The sequence below is a fragment of the Balaenoptera borealis genome, assembly GCF_965194805.1.
Source record: "Balaenoptera borealis genome assembly, chromosome: 6".
Classification (NCBI taxonomy): Eukaryota; Metazoa; Chordata; class Mammalia; order Artiodactyla; family Balaenopteridae; genus Balaenoptera; species Balaenoptera borealis.
In genome coordinates this window covers 115515867-115533238 of record NC_138863.1, presented here as the reverse complement: position 1 = coordinate 115533238, position 17372 = coordinate 115515867, and the positions used below count along the sequence as shown (strand labels likewise).

Sequence of the window (17372 nt, the reverse complement as noted above, 5' to 3'; positions counted from 1 at the left end):
ACTTATATTGCATATAGCATTTTAAAATGATACAATTCTTTTGGAAAGCTACTTGGCAATATATTTCAAGGACCAAATGAGAGATTATATTGTTTGACTTGATAATCCTACCTTTATACAAAATATGGGAAAAGCTACATACATGAAGATGTTTATCACAATATTGTTTTAGTAGAAGGAAAAACAGAAATAAACAAAGTCCAGTAATAAGAGAATAACTAAACTGGTTCTGGAACTGTGGCAATTTTAAAACATCTCTGCAAATTCTTTCATTCTCCTGTCAGTGAGACATATTCCTTCCCCTTGAATCTGGGCTGACGTTAATTACCAGTTACCAAGAGGATACAGCTGAAGTGGCCCTATTTGAATGTCACAGAAGACAAGGTAGCTTTTGCCTGGCTCGCTAGAATACTCCTGCGGGAGCCCTGAACCACCACCTACGAAGTTCTAGCCTCCTGAGGCTGCCATATCATTCGAAAGCCCAAACGAGCCCAAGTGGAGAGTCCATACTGAGATGCCATGAAACTATAGAAAGACAGACAGATGCCCAAGTAGACCCAGCTGCCCCAGTCCATCTGTCCCAGATCCAACCACCATCTGATGGCAACTACTTGAGGCTGAACCACTCAAATAAGCCTTCCCCACATCCCTGACACACAGAAACCATAAGAAATAATACAGTAATTATTGTTTTAGGTCACTAAGTTCTGAGTGGTTTGTCGCAAGGCAATAGATGCCTAGAACAGAAATCTCTACTAGACAGGACATGAGGCAGCCACTGAAAAGATTAATTAGAAGACTATGTAAAAACACAGAAGATTTTTTTACATAATATTTAATGAAAAACGAGACATAAAATTTTTGTACATTATGATTGTAACTATTTAAAATCCATATTAAAAAGGACCAGAATGGAGTCACCACAATGTTAAGAGTTGTGTTAGGCTGGTAACATAAGGATGGTATTATTGTGCTAATAATGTCTAAACTCACTAAAATGGATTTATAATGATTGTGTAATTAACTAAAAAGAACTACTTGTCCCTAAAAGAAAAAAAACTAAGAGTTCCACTTTAAGATACTGGTTTAGCAAAACGAAAAAATCTAAGACGTTAGAAGCAGAAAAGTACTATAGTAAAATCTACCCCTTTCCCAAGAGTGATTTTGAATTGGGATGGAACCCCTGAGGTTTGTGTGTTAAAATATAAGTTGTACCTTCCATTGTTTCTAAAGTTTGAAGAGAGCTCATAAACATTACCCACAGCCATCTACTGCAGAGTTCTTCTTATTTTACTGCTTTTATTTTTAAGACAAAGATCGCCAGGTATTTTGTATAGGATGCAAACAACATAGACATGTTTGAAATGTCTAAATGAAAACATGGTTTTAGGATCGTCTCTCTTGGGACTAGATTAGACTCTTGGGACTACTTTTGAAGCCCATTTGTATCCCATCACGTCAAGTCCACCAGGAACACATGTGGCTCCTTGTAGCTCAGTGACCTATCAACTAAAGGGCATACACACAACATGGGATGATGGAGTACGACCCAACAGGAGCAAATAAGACATTTGCTAGGGAAAGGGGACTCAGGAAACACAGAGCAGTCACTGGCTCACTGCCATTTAGCAAATCCCACAGGGCAAGCACCTTCTCAGGCTGCAGAGTATGCTGGCTGGTGGCCATCTGGTCCTGTCCTCGGAGGGTGAGGCGGGCTTTGGAGAGTGTGCTACTCTTAGAGGCTGACCGCCCACTTCCTGCTGGTGCAGGGAAGAGTTCTTCCTAAACATTTTGCCACCACAAAACCAGCTTGCCAGCTTCTTAGCCAGCAATACCTGTGTACTCCCACTCGCTACCAGACCACTTCAACTAATCCTGGGCCGCATGCTTAGGTTCTATTAAATGCAGCCTCCCACTCAGGAACCAAATTCTACCTTGCAGCTGTTCTTAGCTTTGACCTTATGGTCCAAGTTTATAGCACCGGCTTCCAGGGAGCGGAATGCAAGAAGAGACAAGCTTAAAAAGGGAAAGGGGCATGTGCCATGTCTTTAAAAGAAAGCTCCTAAAAGCTACTTAAGGATGCTTTTCCTTGCCTATCATTTGCTTGCCAGAAGGTAGACACTAAGAAGAGCTCAAAGAAAAGCTAAGAAATGCAGCCTCCATCTTGGGCAGCCCCATACCTAGCCAAAAAATGGGCCTCTGTCACCTTAGAAGTGACAATGGTAACTAAGAGCTGCGTGGCAGTCCCTGCCATCGATAGGTACCAGTTTAATTCCCATTTTGAAGATAAGGACACCAAAGCTTAAAGAGGCTAATTGCTGCTTGAGATAAAGCGGTGGTAAAACCAAAATTCTAAATCAGGCTGTCTAACTCAGAGTCTCATGTTCTTAACTAGGATCAACCAGCTTTTTATGTAGGCTTTTACCACACAGTTTGGGGGTGCCCCTCCACCCTGCATATAAATAGACTCTGGAGAAGGAAACAGCTGTGGGCTTCCGACCCCATGACTTTTGGAATCATAATATTTCTTAGCAAAATTTTCAGACTAAGTTTGAGAAAATAGAGGGGGGAAAAGGAAACTATGGTCCATGAACAGTGAATGGATAAACAAAATGTACTAGATCCATACAATGGAACACCACTTGACTATGAAAGGGACTGAAGTGCTGATGCGTTCTACAGCATGGTGAATGGTGAAACACTACGCTAAGTAAAAGAAGCGAGTCTCAAAGGACCACACAGCGTAAGATTCCACTGACGTGAAATGCCCAAAATAGGCAAATCCATAGAGACAGAAAGTAGATTAGTGGTTGCCAGGGGCTGGAGAAAAGGGGGATGAGGAGTGATTGCTAATGGGTACAGGGTTTCTTTTGGAGGTGATGGAAATATTATAAAATTGATTGTGGTGATGGTTGCACAACTCTGAGAATATACTAAAAGGCACTGAATTACACACTTCGAGTGGGTGAATTGCATGGTATGTGAGGTACATCTCAATATAATTGTTGCCAAGATAAAAAGCCCAAGGTGACACTGCAACAGGAAAGTTAACGCAAGAGGGTACTTTGACGGACAGGTGAGCATTTCATATGCTTACAGAAATAGTTCCTGCTACCTGCCAATCATCGGCGGGAAAGAGTGCCATGGGAAAGCCACACCCACGTTAGGAATCACAAGCTGTAGTTGCTGTGGTAAAGATTAACAAAAGGAAAAGAAAAGAATGTAGGAAAAAGTGAGCTGCGACAGTCAAGGAATGCAGGGTGAGGAAACTTTCCTTTCGAAGTGTTAAAATGTTCTTATCTTTGTTATAGACTGATTAACCAACCTTGACATGTTTCATGTTTCAATACAGCGCCAAATATTCTGCACTTGAACCGAAAATCATGCGAGCAAGGAGAGCTTTCTCTAGCTGTGTTGCCTTGTTCTGGCCACACAGATGGTGCCACGCCCTCTCCTCCACTCAGTGCCTGCCCTCACCTAAGGCCAGGATTACTCAGGATTCCACTAACCATACAATCAGAGACCTCAAAGATCCAACCAATCCATTTCTCTTATTTTACAAGTTAAGCAACCAAATAATCCTAGGGTTCAGTGACTTTTCCAAAGTGATGCATCCAGTGGGGGCAGATCTCCTGACCAACCCCCCCAACCCTGGGCCAGTATATTTTACCCTATTTAACACAGACAAAAATATTATTGTGAAACAGGGACCAAAATGTATGTGTGACTCTTCACCCCGGCATCTAAGAGGGAAGAATTCTTGCAAGCCAGGTCAGCTCTTGGGCTGTCGTGCATTATGAAGGTCCTGAATAGGGCAAAAGGGAAAAAGAAGAGAACAATTATGCTTACAACTGTCAGGAGATGGTTTTCAGGCACAGGAAAATGAGAGTAGAAGAGAAAGAGTTTTAGGGGGCAAAGGCTATTAAAAGGAGCATTGATGAAGGGTAAAGGCACGGCCACCAAAGCAGGAGTGAGAGTGACGTGACACCAGGAGGGAGATGCCAAAGGGGCCGCAGCCACAGGAGGCTGGAGTCCTGGCCGCTGTCGGCCTTCCCCAAGGACTTCGCTGGGCCGCTCAGGCCACACACCGGCTGAGCGCCGCCCGCCTCACAGACCCTGTCTTGCCTCATTTCACCGACCTAGTCGCCCCACGGCCAGAATGAGCTGAAGTCTGAAAATTGCTCAGCAGGACCAGGCATAGCACAGGACTCTTCTCTTGTGGTTTCACTTGCCAGTGACCACTGTCTTGATAATTCCGTGTGGCTGACAGGGTCTTGGTGCTCCAGCCGGGTGTCAGACCTGAGCCTCTGAGGTGGGAGAGCCGAGTTCTGGACATTGGACGACCAGAGGCTTCCCAGCCTAACGTAATATTAATCAGCAAGAGTTCTCCCAGAGGTCTCTGTCTCACCGCTAAGACCCAGCTCCATCCAACAGCTAGCAAGCTTCAGTGCTGGACGCCCCATGCCAAACAACTAGCAAGACAGGAACACAACCCCACCCATTAGCAGAGAGGCTGCCGAAAATCATAATAAGTTGACAGACACCCCAGAACACACCACAGGACATGGCCTTGCCCATCAGAAAGACAAGATCCAGCCTCATCCACCAGAACACAAGCACCAGTCCCCCCCACCAGGAAGCCTACACAACCCACTGAATCAATCTTAGCCACTGGGAGCAGACACCAAAAAAAAACAGGAACTACGAACCTGCAGCCTACAAAAAGGAGACCCCAAACACAGTAAGTTAAACAAAATGAGAAGACAGAGAAATACGCAGCAGATGAAGGAGCAAGGTAAAAACCCACCAGAGCAAACAAATGAAGAGGAGATAGGCAGTCTACCTGAAAAAGAATTCAGAGTAATGATAATAAAGATGATCCAAAATCTTGGAAATAGAATGGAGAAACGTTTAACAAGGAACTAGAAGAACTAAAGAGCAAACAAACAATGGTGAACACAATAAATGAAATTAAAAGTTCTCTAGAAGGAATCAATAGCAGAATAACTGAGGCAAAAAAACGGATAAGTGACCTGGAAGATAAAATAGTGGAAATAACTACCACGGAGCAGAATAAAAAAAAAAGAATGAAAAGAATCGAGGACAGTCTCAGAGACCTCTGGGACAACATTAAACACACCAACATTCGAATTATAGGGGTCCCAGAAGAAGAAGAGAAAAAGAAAGGGTCTGAGAAAATATTTGAAGAGATTATAGTTGAAAACTTCCCAAACATGGGAAAGGAAAGAGTCAATCAAGTCCAGGAAGCACAGAGAGTCCCATACAGGATAAAACCAAGGAGAAACACACCAAGACACATATTAATGAAAATATCAGAAATTAAATACAGAGAAAAAATATTAAGGGCAGCAAGGGAAAAGCAACAAATAACGTACAACAGAATCCTCATAAGGTTAACAGCTGATCTTTCAGCACTCTGCAAGACAGAAGGGAGTGGCAGGACATAATTAAAGTGATGAAAGGGAAAAACCTACAACCAAGATTACTCTATCGAGCAAGGATCTCATTCAGATTTGATGGAGAAATTAAAATCTTTACAGACAAGCAAAAGCTAAGAGAATTCAGCACCAGCAAACCAGCTTTACAGCAAATGCTAAAGGAACTTCTCTAGGCAGGAAACACAAGAGAAGGAAAAGACCTACAATAACAAACCCAAAACAATGAAGAAAATGGTAATAGGAACATACATATCGATAATTACCTTAAATGTAAATGGATTAAAAGCTCCAACCAAAGGACATAGACTGGCTGAATGGATCCAAAAACAAGACCCATATGTATGCTGTCTACAAGAGACCTGCTTCAGAACTAGGGACACATACAGACTGAAAGTGAGGGGATGGAAAAAGATATTCCATGCAAATGGAAATCAAAAGAAAGCTGGAGTAGCAATTCTCATATCAGGCAAAATTGACTTTAAAATAAAGACTATTACAAGAGACAAAGAAAGACACTACATAATGGTCAAGGGATCAATCCAAGAAGAAGATATAACAATTGTAAATATTTATGCACCCAACATAAGAGCACCTCAATACATAAGGCAAATGCTAACAGCCATAAAAGGGGAGATAACAGTAACACAATAATAATAGGGGGCTCAACACCTCACTTTCACCAATGGACAGATCATCCAAAATGAAAATAAATAAGGAAACACAAGCTTTAAATGATACATTAAACAAGATGGACTTAATTGATATTTATAGGACATTCCATCCATACAAAACAGAATACACTTTCTTCTCAAGTGCTCATGGAACATTCTCCAGGATAGATCATATCTTGGATCACAAATCAAGCCTTGGTATATTTAAGAAAATTGAAATCATATCAAGTATCTTTTCCGACCACAACGCTATGAGACTAGATATCAATTATAGGAAAAAAATCTGTAAAAAACTACAAACACATGGTGGCTAAACAATACGCTACTAAATAACCAAGAGATCACTGAAGAAATCAAAGAGGAAATCAAAAAATACCTAGAAACAAAAGACAATGAAAACACGATGACCCAAAACCTGTGGGATGCAGCAAAAGCACTTCTAAGTGGGAAGTTTATAGCAATACAATCCTACCTCAAGAAACAAGAAAAATCTCAAATAAACAACCTAAACTTACACCTAAAGCAATTAGAGAAAGAAGAACAAAAAAACCCCAAAGTTAGCAGAAGGAAAGAAATCATAAAGATCAGATCAGAAATAAATGAATAAGAGGGGCTTCCCTGGTGGCACAGTGGTTAAGAATCTGCCTGCCATTGCAGGGGACATGGGTTCGAGCCCTAGTCCGGGAGGATCCCACATGCCACGGAGCAGCTAAGCCCATGAACGACAACTACTGAGCCTGTGCTCTAGAGCCTGCAAGCCACAACGACTGAGCCAGCGTGCCACAACTACTGAAGCCCATGTGCCTAGAGCCCGTGCTCTGCAACAAGAGAAGCCACCACAATGAGAAGCCTGCACATCACAACGTAGAGTAGCCCCCACTCGCACAACTAGAGAAAGCCCACATGCAGCAACGAAGACCCAATGCAGCCGAAAATAAATAAAATTATTTAAAAATAAGAAAGAAATGAAACAGAAATGAAGGAAACAATAGCAAAGATCAATAAAACTAAAAGCTGGTTCTTTGAGAAGATAAACAAAATTGACAAACCATTAGCCAGACTCATCAAGAAAAAAAGGGAGAAGAATTAAATCAACAGAATTAGAAGTGAAAAAGAAGTAACAACTGACACTGCAGAAATACCCAGGATCATGAGAGATTACTATAAGCAACTATATGCCAATAAAGTGGACAACCAGGAAGAAATGGACAAATTCTTAGAAAAGCACAACCTTCTGAGACTGAACCAGGAATAAATAAAAAATATAAAAAGGCCAATCACAAGCACTGAAATTAAAACTGTGATTAAAAATCTTCCAACAAACAAAAGCCCAGGACCAGATGGCTTCACAGGCGAATTCTATCAAACAATTAGAGAAGAGCTAACACCCAATCTTCTCAAACTCTTCCAAAATATAGCAGAGGAAGGAACACTCCCAAATTCATTCTACGAGGCCACCATCACCCTGATACCAAAACCAGACAAAGATGTCACAAAAAAAGAAAACTACAGGTCAATATCACTGATGAACATAGATTCAAAAATCCTCAACAAAATACTAGCAAACAGAATCCAACGGCACATTAAAAGGATCATACACCATGATCAAGTGGAGTTTATCTCAGGAATGCAAGGATTCTTCAATATACGCAAATCAATCAATGTGATACACCACATTAACAAATTGAAGGATAAAAACCATATGATCATCTCAATAGATGTAGAATAAGCTTTCGACAGAATTCAACACTCATTTATGATAAAAACTCACCAAAAGTAGGCATAGAGGGAACCTACCTCAACATAATAAAGGCCACATATGACAAACCCACAGCCAACATCGTTCTCAATGGTGAAAAAGTGAAATCATTTTCTCTAAGATAAAGAACAAGACCAGGTTGCCCACTCTCCCCACTATTATTCAACATAGTTTGGGAAGTTTTAGCCACAGCAATCAGAGAAGAAAAAGAAATAAAAGGAATCCAAATCGGAAAAGAAGAAGTAAAACTGTCACTGTTTGCAGATGACATGGTACTATGCATAGAGAATCCTAAATATGCTACCAGAAAACTACTAGAACTAATCAATGAATTTGGTAGAGTAGCAGGATACAAAATTAATGCACAGAAATCTCTTGCATTCCTATACACTAATGATGAAAAATCTGAAAGAGAAATTAAGGAAACACTCCCATTTACCATTGCAACAAAAAGAATAAAAAACCTAGGAATAAACCTACCTAAGGAGACAAAAGACCTGTACTCAGAAAACTATAAGACACTGATGAAAGAAATTAAAGATAATACAAACAGATGGAGAGATATACCCTGTTCTTGGACTGGAAGAATCAACATTGTGAAAATGACTATACTGCCCAAAGCAATCTACACATTCAGTGCAATCCCTATCCGACTACCAATGACAGTTTTCACAGAACTAGAACAAAAAATTTCACAATGTGTATGGAAACACAAAAGACCCCGAATAGCCAAAGCAATCTTGAGAAAGAAAAACAGAGCTGGAGGAAACAGGCTCCAGGACTTCAGACTATACTACAAAGCTACAGTAATCAAGACAGTACGGTACTGGCACAAAAACAGAAATATAGATCAATGGAACAGGATAGAAAGCCCAGAGAAAACCCACACACATATGGTCACCTTATCTTTGATAAAGGAGGCAAGAATATACAATGGAGAAAAGACAGCCTCTTCAATAAGTGGTGCTGGGAAAACTGGACAGCTACATGTAAAAGAATGAAATTAGAACACTCCTTAACACCATACACAAAACTAAACTCAAAATGGATTAAAGACCTAAATGTAAGGCCAGAGACTATCAAACTTTTAGAGGAAAACATAGACAGAACACTCTATGACATAAATCACAGCAAGATCCTTTTTGACCCACCTCCTAGAGAAATGGATTAAAAACAAAAATAAACAAATGGGACCTAATGAAACTCAGAAGCTTTTGCACAGCAAGGAAACCATAAACAAGATGAAAAGACAACCTTCAGAATGGGAGAAAATATTTGCAAATTAATCAACTGACAAAGGATTAATCTCCAAAATATACAAGCAGCTCATGCAGCTCAGTATCAAAAAGAACAAACAACCCAATGCAAAAATGGGCAGAAGACCTAAATAGACATTTCTCCAAAGAAAATATACTGATTGCCAACAAACACATGAAAGGATGCTCAACATCACTAATCATTAGAGAAATGCAAATCAAAACTACAATGAAGTATCACCTCACACCGGTCAGAATGGCCATCATCAAAAAATCTACAAACAATAAATGCTGGAGAGGGTGTGGAGAAAAGGGAACCCTCTTGCACTGTCGGTGGGAATGTAAATTGATACAGCCACTATGGAGAACAGTATGGAGGTTCCTTAAAAAACGAAAAATAGAACTACCATATGACCGAGCAATCCCACCACTGGGCATATTCCCTGAGGAAACCATAATTCAAAAAGAGACATGTGGGCTTCCCTGGTGACGCAGTGGATACGAATCTGCCGGCCAACGCAGGGGACACGGGTTCGATCACTGGTCCAGGAATATCCCACATACTGTGGTGCAACTAAGCCCATGCACCACAACTACTGAAACCCATGCACCTAGAGCCCGTGTTCCTCAACAAGAGAAGCCACTGCAATGAGAAGCCCGCACATCGCAACGAAGAGTAGCCCCCGCTTCCTGCAAGTAGCGAAAGCCCCGCATGTAGCAATGAAGACCCAACACAGCCAAAAATAAATAAAGTAAAAAAAATTTTTTAATTAAAAAAAAAAGAGACGTGCCACAACGTTCAATGCAGCACTATTTACAATAGCCAGGACATAGAAGCGACCTAAGTGTCCATCAACAGAAGAATGGATAAAGAAGATGTGGTACATATATACAATGGAATATTACTGAGCCATAAAAAGAAAGGAAATTGAGTTATTTGTAGTGAGGTGGATGGACCTAGAGTCTGTCATACAGAGTGAAGGAAGTCAGAATTAGAAAAACAAATGCTGTATGCTAACACATATATATGGAATCTAAAAAAAAAAAAAAAAAGGTTCTGATGAACCTAGGGGCAGGACAGGAATAAAGACGCAGATGTACAGAATGGACTTGAGGACACAGGGAGGGGGATGGGTAAGCTGGGACGAAGTGAGAGAGTAGCATGGACATATATACACTACCAAATGTAAAAGAGATAGCTAGTGGGAAGCAGCTGCATAGCACAGGGAGATCAGCTCAGTGCTTTGTGACCACCTAGAGGGGTGGGATAAGGAGGGTGGGAGGGAAATGCAAGAGGGAGGGGATATGGGGATATATGTATACATATAACTGATTCACTTTGTTATACAGCAGCAACTTACACAACAATGTAAAGCAATTATGTTCCAATAAAGATGTTAAAAAAAAAAGGAGCAGTGATGGGAGAAAAATCTATTCTAAAAGAGGCTGGCTGTGTATTAAGAACACACTAGGTTCTTTTCCATTTCCGTAAGAAGTTGAGTAAACAGGCAAAGTATTTGTATAACCTTTTTGCCACCATATTGCTTCCTCGAACATAACATCCTGTCCAAACTGAGCTTTGAGGTGTCACACAATTTATTCAGGTTATAGTGATAATAAGATTAATCCATCAAAGCCACCTACACAGTAATCAGAAAAAGAGTGCTCTCGGACCTTTCTTTAACATGTATACATATTTACTCTTAATTAGTATAGTATATGACTTGACAACTCGAGAGTAAATATTTTGAGAGCAGAGGGTGGTTCTTTCTCCCTTTTGTACTCCCAAAGTACCTAACACTGCTTTCTCATAGGCATGAGAATTTTCAATATTTATTAACAATGACTGTCTGAACTTTCTGGTCATTCTCAGATGTGAAAAAGAAAGCAGGCAAGCAATGCCTTGGGCCCTGTGGCAGAGCTGATAGTTATCCCCCCAGGATCTATTCTCCCCTTATTACATAGTAACAGGATTTTAGTTAAGGACCTGACTGCCTCTCTAAAGACTACATTTCCCAGCCTCCTTTGCTAATAGGTAAAGCCTCATGACTAAACTGTGACCAATAGAATGTGAGCAGCAGTGATGTGTGCAAATTCAGGATGACGCCCTTAAAGAGAAAAGGCCTGCCTTCCCTTCCCCTTTACCACTCCCCATCAGCGGGAATAAAGGCATGATGGAAGAAGCTAGAGCAGCCATCTTGACCATGAGGTGGAAGCTGTGTGTTGAGGATGGCAGAGCAACAAGACAGAAGGAACCTGGGCCCTTCTTATGGTGGAGTTCTACACTGCCAAACTAAATTTATAAGTGAGAGAGAAATAAACTTCTATTTTGTTTAAGCCACTGAGACTTTTAGCCTCTCTGTTACAGAGATCAAAACAATTATGTTTTCAGGAGAATTGTCCATACTTAAAATATGAAAGCAGCTTACCCAATTCCTTCCCAAGAGTTGAATTTTCCACACCTATTGCATGACATTACTGGATGCTACAGGTTTTGACTGAACCCCCAAATTAGCACTTGGATATGTTCTATTCAGTTCTCGGAATATGAGGAATTTTCCCTTATCTTTACTTTTTTTTTTTTTAAAGAAACTATCAGGAATTCCCTGGCGGTCCAGTGATTAGGACTCAGTGCTTTCACTGCCGGAGTCTGGGTTCAATCCCTGGCTGGGTAACTAAGATCCCGCAAGCCAAGTGGTGTGGAGAAAGAAAGAAAGAAAGAAACAAACAAACAAACAAACAACCTTGTTCTATTACACATCAAGTGGGCTGATACAGACCTTAAAAAATACTTCCTAGGGTTTGAGATTTTTTTTTTCTGAGACCCTAAAAGCATATTATGCATACAATTCTAAAACCGCCAAAGAGATTTAGTTTTGAGAGAGAGAGAGATGGTTTAAAGAACTTGAGTAACCAGGAAAGTAGACCTGCCTATTTTGCAAATGTTGCTGAAGAGGCAACAAAGACGAGTGGGAAGACTTCCTGTCCCGCTGCAGCAAACCTCCATGTGACCTTGCGGGACCTACGGCTACTTGCTGATCTCAGCAAACCAGGTGTGGCCTGAACGTTCACTAATTCCTCTCCAGCTATAAAATGTCGATTTTAGGAAAATGAGAGCAACTTAGTTTCCCAACCTTCAGTTAGACCAAGATAAGCCTGTCTCCAGCTTTAATACTCCAAGCTGAACTGACTTGGTTCTAACTGGCCTGTGCAAGATCTGTCTTTGGAGTTCTGTATGAAATTTTCCTGTTTCAGGACTGTAAAAATCAGTTGTAAAAAGGAGAAATTCAGTTGAGTTTCACGAAGAAAAAGTGAGTCTGCCTGAAGGACACCCGTGAAGCTGCAACACCAGGAGGACCTGAGGCGGCTCTGGAGCCCAGCCACGCCGTCCACCGCCCACTGTATCCCGCTGGATTTGCTTCTCGGCTCTGTTTCATTGTTCTGTTCTCTTACAACTTTGGCTTGCATCGATCTTCTTGTGACCTGCCCTGTTTCTCCCTATATCACAGCCTGTCAGCTTCTGCTCCCACTGTTTGCTGCCTTGTTACTCAGTCTCTGCATGAATGTCATCAGCCCAGGTTATCTTTCTATCACTGGCCATGCCATTGATCAGTGACAAGTCTGCAGACTGGCTGCCATTGTGTCACACTGCCATCTCTGATCCAATCGCGGTAACCAGGGAGATCTCACACTCCAACCCATGGCTTTCCTACAGCAGGGTCTATAGACAGAGTGAGCACCTTGATGGGCATGCCTAGTGTTCTATAATGGGATTGTCACTGTGTATACCCTATTTTGAGTTTTAATTAAATTTCAAAGCAGTAGAAAGAGCTTTGGCTTTAGAGTCTGGGCTCTAGAGGGATATGGACCCTCTCAGCCTCTGCTTCTTCATCTGTTGGGTGGGGGTCATCATTCCTGCCTATATTATTCAGATATCTCCAGAGAAACAGAATCAACAGGAGATATACATATACATATATATATATATATATATATATATATGTAGAGAGAGAGAGAGAGATTTATTTTAAGGAATTGGCTCACATGATGGTGGAGGCTAGCAAGCCTAAAATTTATAAGTCAGGCCAGCAACCTGGAAATTTGAGTAAGAATTGATGTTGCGGGCTTGAGTCTGAATTATGCAGGATAGCAAAGAGAAACTCTAAGAAGTTTCTATGTTGCAACCTTGAAGAGAATTCCTTCTTCTTCAGGAAACATCAGTCTTTGTTCTTAAGGCCTTCAACTGATTGCATGAGGCCCATCCACATTATGGAGAGTAATCTGCTTTTCTTAATGTCAACTGATTGTAAATGTTAATGATATTCAGAAAATAAAATACTTTACAGTAATATCTACACTAGCATTTAACCAGACAACAACTACCATAGTCCAGCCAAATTGACACATAAAATATAAAATTAACCACCACACTGCCCTTCCTGCCTCACGAGTTGCTTAGGGAGGCATCATTCTTACATATTTTGTTTATTGCTACATAGTGCCAGGCACACAATCGACACAAAAATATACTTTGTGAGTGTACAATGTGATAACACTTGAAACTCGCAACAACTGTCCATGCTAGGCTCTGAGCACTGTGATTTGGGAGAATGGATTTTTGAGCCCTTTGCTATCTCACTCAGTTACACCTTAACCTCACCATTAAATGAATATGGTAGCCCAGCAATTCTACTTCTAGAAGTTATTTCCACAAATATACTCACACAGACGCAAACTGACTTTAGGACAGTTATTCCTAAAGTGATGGCTTTTACAAACCATCACAGCATGGTTTGTAAAAGCAAAGAGTGGAAACAACCTAAATGCCCATCAGTACAGAGTTTGGTTAAATGAACTTAATGGAATTTTTAAAATGAGGAAGCTCCTTACGTACTGATGTGGAAAGGTCTACAAGACAGATAAACCATTAGCAAGAAAAGCAAGGAGCGTAATGCGGGATAGAATGTTACCAATTGTATAAATGAGAGAAAAGAAGGAATACTTCAGAGACGTCCTTATTTGTGCATAACACATACCTGTAAAGGTATATACGTTAATCATACTGGAGAGGGGAACTGGCGGCTGGGGGATGGACATGGGAATGAGACCTTTTACTGTATATCCGTTTCTACCTTTGCAATTTTTAATCACGTGTGTATATTGCTGATACAAAATTAAGTTTAAAAAATAAAGAAAATGAGTTCAACTAGTACTTGATATAAAAATAAACAGGCAAACAAATGGGTTTTCTTTAAGTTTTCTCTTAACTTATTTCTACCTGCTTTTGAACTTCATGTCATCTCTTCTGGGATCTGAGAATAACTATCCCACAGAATGAGATATGCTGAGAAGACCAATGCAGGCTCAGTTTCCAGAAGAAGAAGTCCTAAATTTTAGATTTGGGGATTGATGTTTGGCTTGTAACAGATTTTCCTCTGAAGGAAGAAAAGAAAGACAGAGAGCAAAGGGTTAGCTCGGAGGAATTCCAGGAAACTGATCTGAGTAAGAAGCAGCAGGAAAAGGTTTTTGAGAAGATGGCCAAAACACATCAGCCCAAACATAACAAGAACTCAAAAAAAAAAAAAAAAAAATCCCATGTTATTTAGTTGAAAGACAGAATTCCAATGCTTTTTTTTCTTTCTTTTCTTTTGCATGCAGCCCATCAGAACTAAAACAAGTGAACCAGAAAAAGACTTCAGACAAGGTTATAAAGGGTATATCCTTAGAAAGCCAAGCTTGCAAATCCAGCCAACTTTCAGTTGGCCAGAGGTTGGCAGTTCAATCTGTGAATCCAGACTAATTCTTCGTCTCTTTCACATCCCTGCTTTCTGCTTTTTAACACTTCACTGACTCCCTCAAGCCTGGGATGAAGCAGAAAAAGAAAAATCAAAATATTTCACCCAGGAATTTGGATTATCAGGGCTTTTTTTTTTTCTCCTTTTGTCTGTAAACTGATATTCCTCTAGATCACAATCTCCATTCACCAAATGTGGTCTGTTTCTTTCTGTATCAGTCAGGTTATACTAGGTTACACTGCAGTAGCTGACAACCCCAGATATCTTAAAAAGCTTAAAACAATCGCTTATTTCTCAATCATGCAAAGTATACTCCCAGTTCTGGCACCTTCCAGGTAGCTGTCCTTGGTGTTGCAGCCTGTATCACCTCCTACTTGCATGACCACCGCAGGAGAGGAAGCGAGAACGTGGAGAATCACTCATCAGTTCTTAAGCACTTCCACCCAGAAGTGGCCTACAGCTCTTCCATTCACATCTCAGGGACAAAAAGATCACATGAGATGCCCATCCTCAGAGGCTGGGGAGGGGACTGCCTGAAGGAGGGGAAGCAGGAATATTGGGAGGCAGCACTCGTGGCTTCCACACCTGCTTTGCTCCCAAATATGAGAAGCTTTGTTACTGTTTGGTTTTCACTTTGATTTTTGAAACCGCTGTTGTGTCTGGAGTTGTATCCAGACGCTTGGGGGTAAGAGTACTTGAATGAATTATCTTGTGAAACACCAGTCTGGCCACCCTTGTCCCACTTATTCTCTGACATAAATTACTTTTTGAAAGCTACCCTCCAGACACTACCCTCCAGACACAAAGGTGACCCTCGGGGGTCCATCAACAGTGCACATTCAATAGCTTTCCACTGTAATGAGCCATTCTCGTTTCTTTTCATGACTCTTCCTTGTAAATAATGCCAAGTACCTATAAAGCTAGAGAGTCTTTTGTGGTTTTGGAACCAAGTTTCAAAATGTCTAAACTGATAAGATCATTAGAAAACATTTCCATTTCAACCACTGCAGGTTAACAGATCAGAAACTTGAGGTCCGGGAATGAAGTGCCTTACTCAAAAGCACAAAGCTAATTCATGGGTGTTTGTTAAGTTGTAACTGTGTAGTTACTTGTTACACAGCAATAGAAGACTAATACAAAGTTGTAGTCTCCCAAGAGTATTTCTATTTTAACTAGGTGCAAATTAAGACCTAAAGCACTAAAAGCAATAAAAAGACCTTGACATCCCACAGTCACTATCACATGTAATTCAAAATAAAATGTTAGTTTTTGAAATTACACATATCCTACATGCATGGGATAATTAAAATAAGTTCCTTACAGATTTTCTGATTTCAAAAGTCTGGATCATTCTATCAAAATAAAATTTTTCTCCTTTCTTTTTTGGTACGAAGATAATCTGTTGATTTTTAAGATAACCCATGATTGACATTTAAGAATACTTAAATTTAAAAGTAAACATCTTGGTACATATATACAATGGAATATTACTCAGCCATAAAAAAAGAACAAAATAATGCCATTTGCAGCAACATGGATGGATCTAGAGATTGTCATACTGAGTGAAGTAAGTCAGACAGTGAAAGACAATTATCACGTGATATCGCATATATGCAGAATCTAAAAAAAGGGAACAAATGAACTTATCTATAAAACAGAAATAGAGTTACAGATGTAGAAAACAAACTTACAGTTACCAGGGGGGGGGGCGGGGGGGGGAGGGACAAATTGGGAGATCGGGACTGACATATACACACTACTACACATAAAACAGATAAGTAATAAGGACCTACTGTATAGCACAGGGAACTCTACCTAATACTCTGTAATGACCTATATGGGAAAAGAATCTAAAAAAGAGTGGATATATGTATATGTATAACTGATTCACTTTGCTGTACACCTGAAACTAACACAACATTGTAAATCAACGATACTGATAACAATTTTAAGAAAATAATGATAAATAAATAAAATAAAAGTAAGCCTACAATTACAGAATTTCAGAAATCGGGATAGGAATGGGGGTGCAGGGGTGGCTGGGAAAGTGACCTTCCCTGGGGACCAGAAACCACCTCAGCTGCAGTTATCCTCCCAGCCAGCAGCCCAGCACCCTGGGTGACCAGGTTTCAGGGCAGCAGGACTGGAGTAGGTGGCCCCTTGTATTCCCCTTTGGGTTTTCTCACTCCTCCTGCATCACTTTTTTTTTTTTTTTTTAAATGATGGTGACAATATTTTTTTTTTCTAAATTTTTTTTAAAATTTTATTTATTTATTTATTTATTTATTTATTTATTTATTTATTTATTTTTGGCGTGTTGGGTCTTCGTTTCTGTGCGAGGGCTTTCTCTAGTTACGGCAAGTGGGGGCCACTCTTCATCGCGGTGCGCGGGCCTCTCATTATCGCAGCCTCTCTTGTTGCAGAGCACAGGC

At 40.4% G+C, this 17372-nt stretch overlaps 1 long non-coding RNA gene across 1 annotated transcript; it reads left to right on the top strand.

The window, feature by feature from the left end:
- Window positions 1-1803: 1803 nt before the first annotated feature.
- LOC309631491 lies at window positions 1804-16867 on the top strand. The gene is made up of 2 exons (XR_014246308.1): window positions 1804-3076; window positions 13845-16867. It is a non-coding gene; the product is annotated as an uncharacterized lncRNA (long non-coding RNA).
- Window positions 16868-17372: the final 505 nt, after the last annotated feature.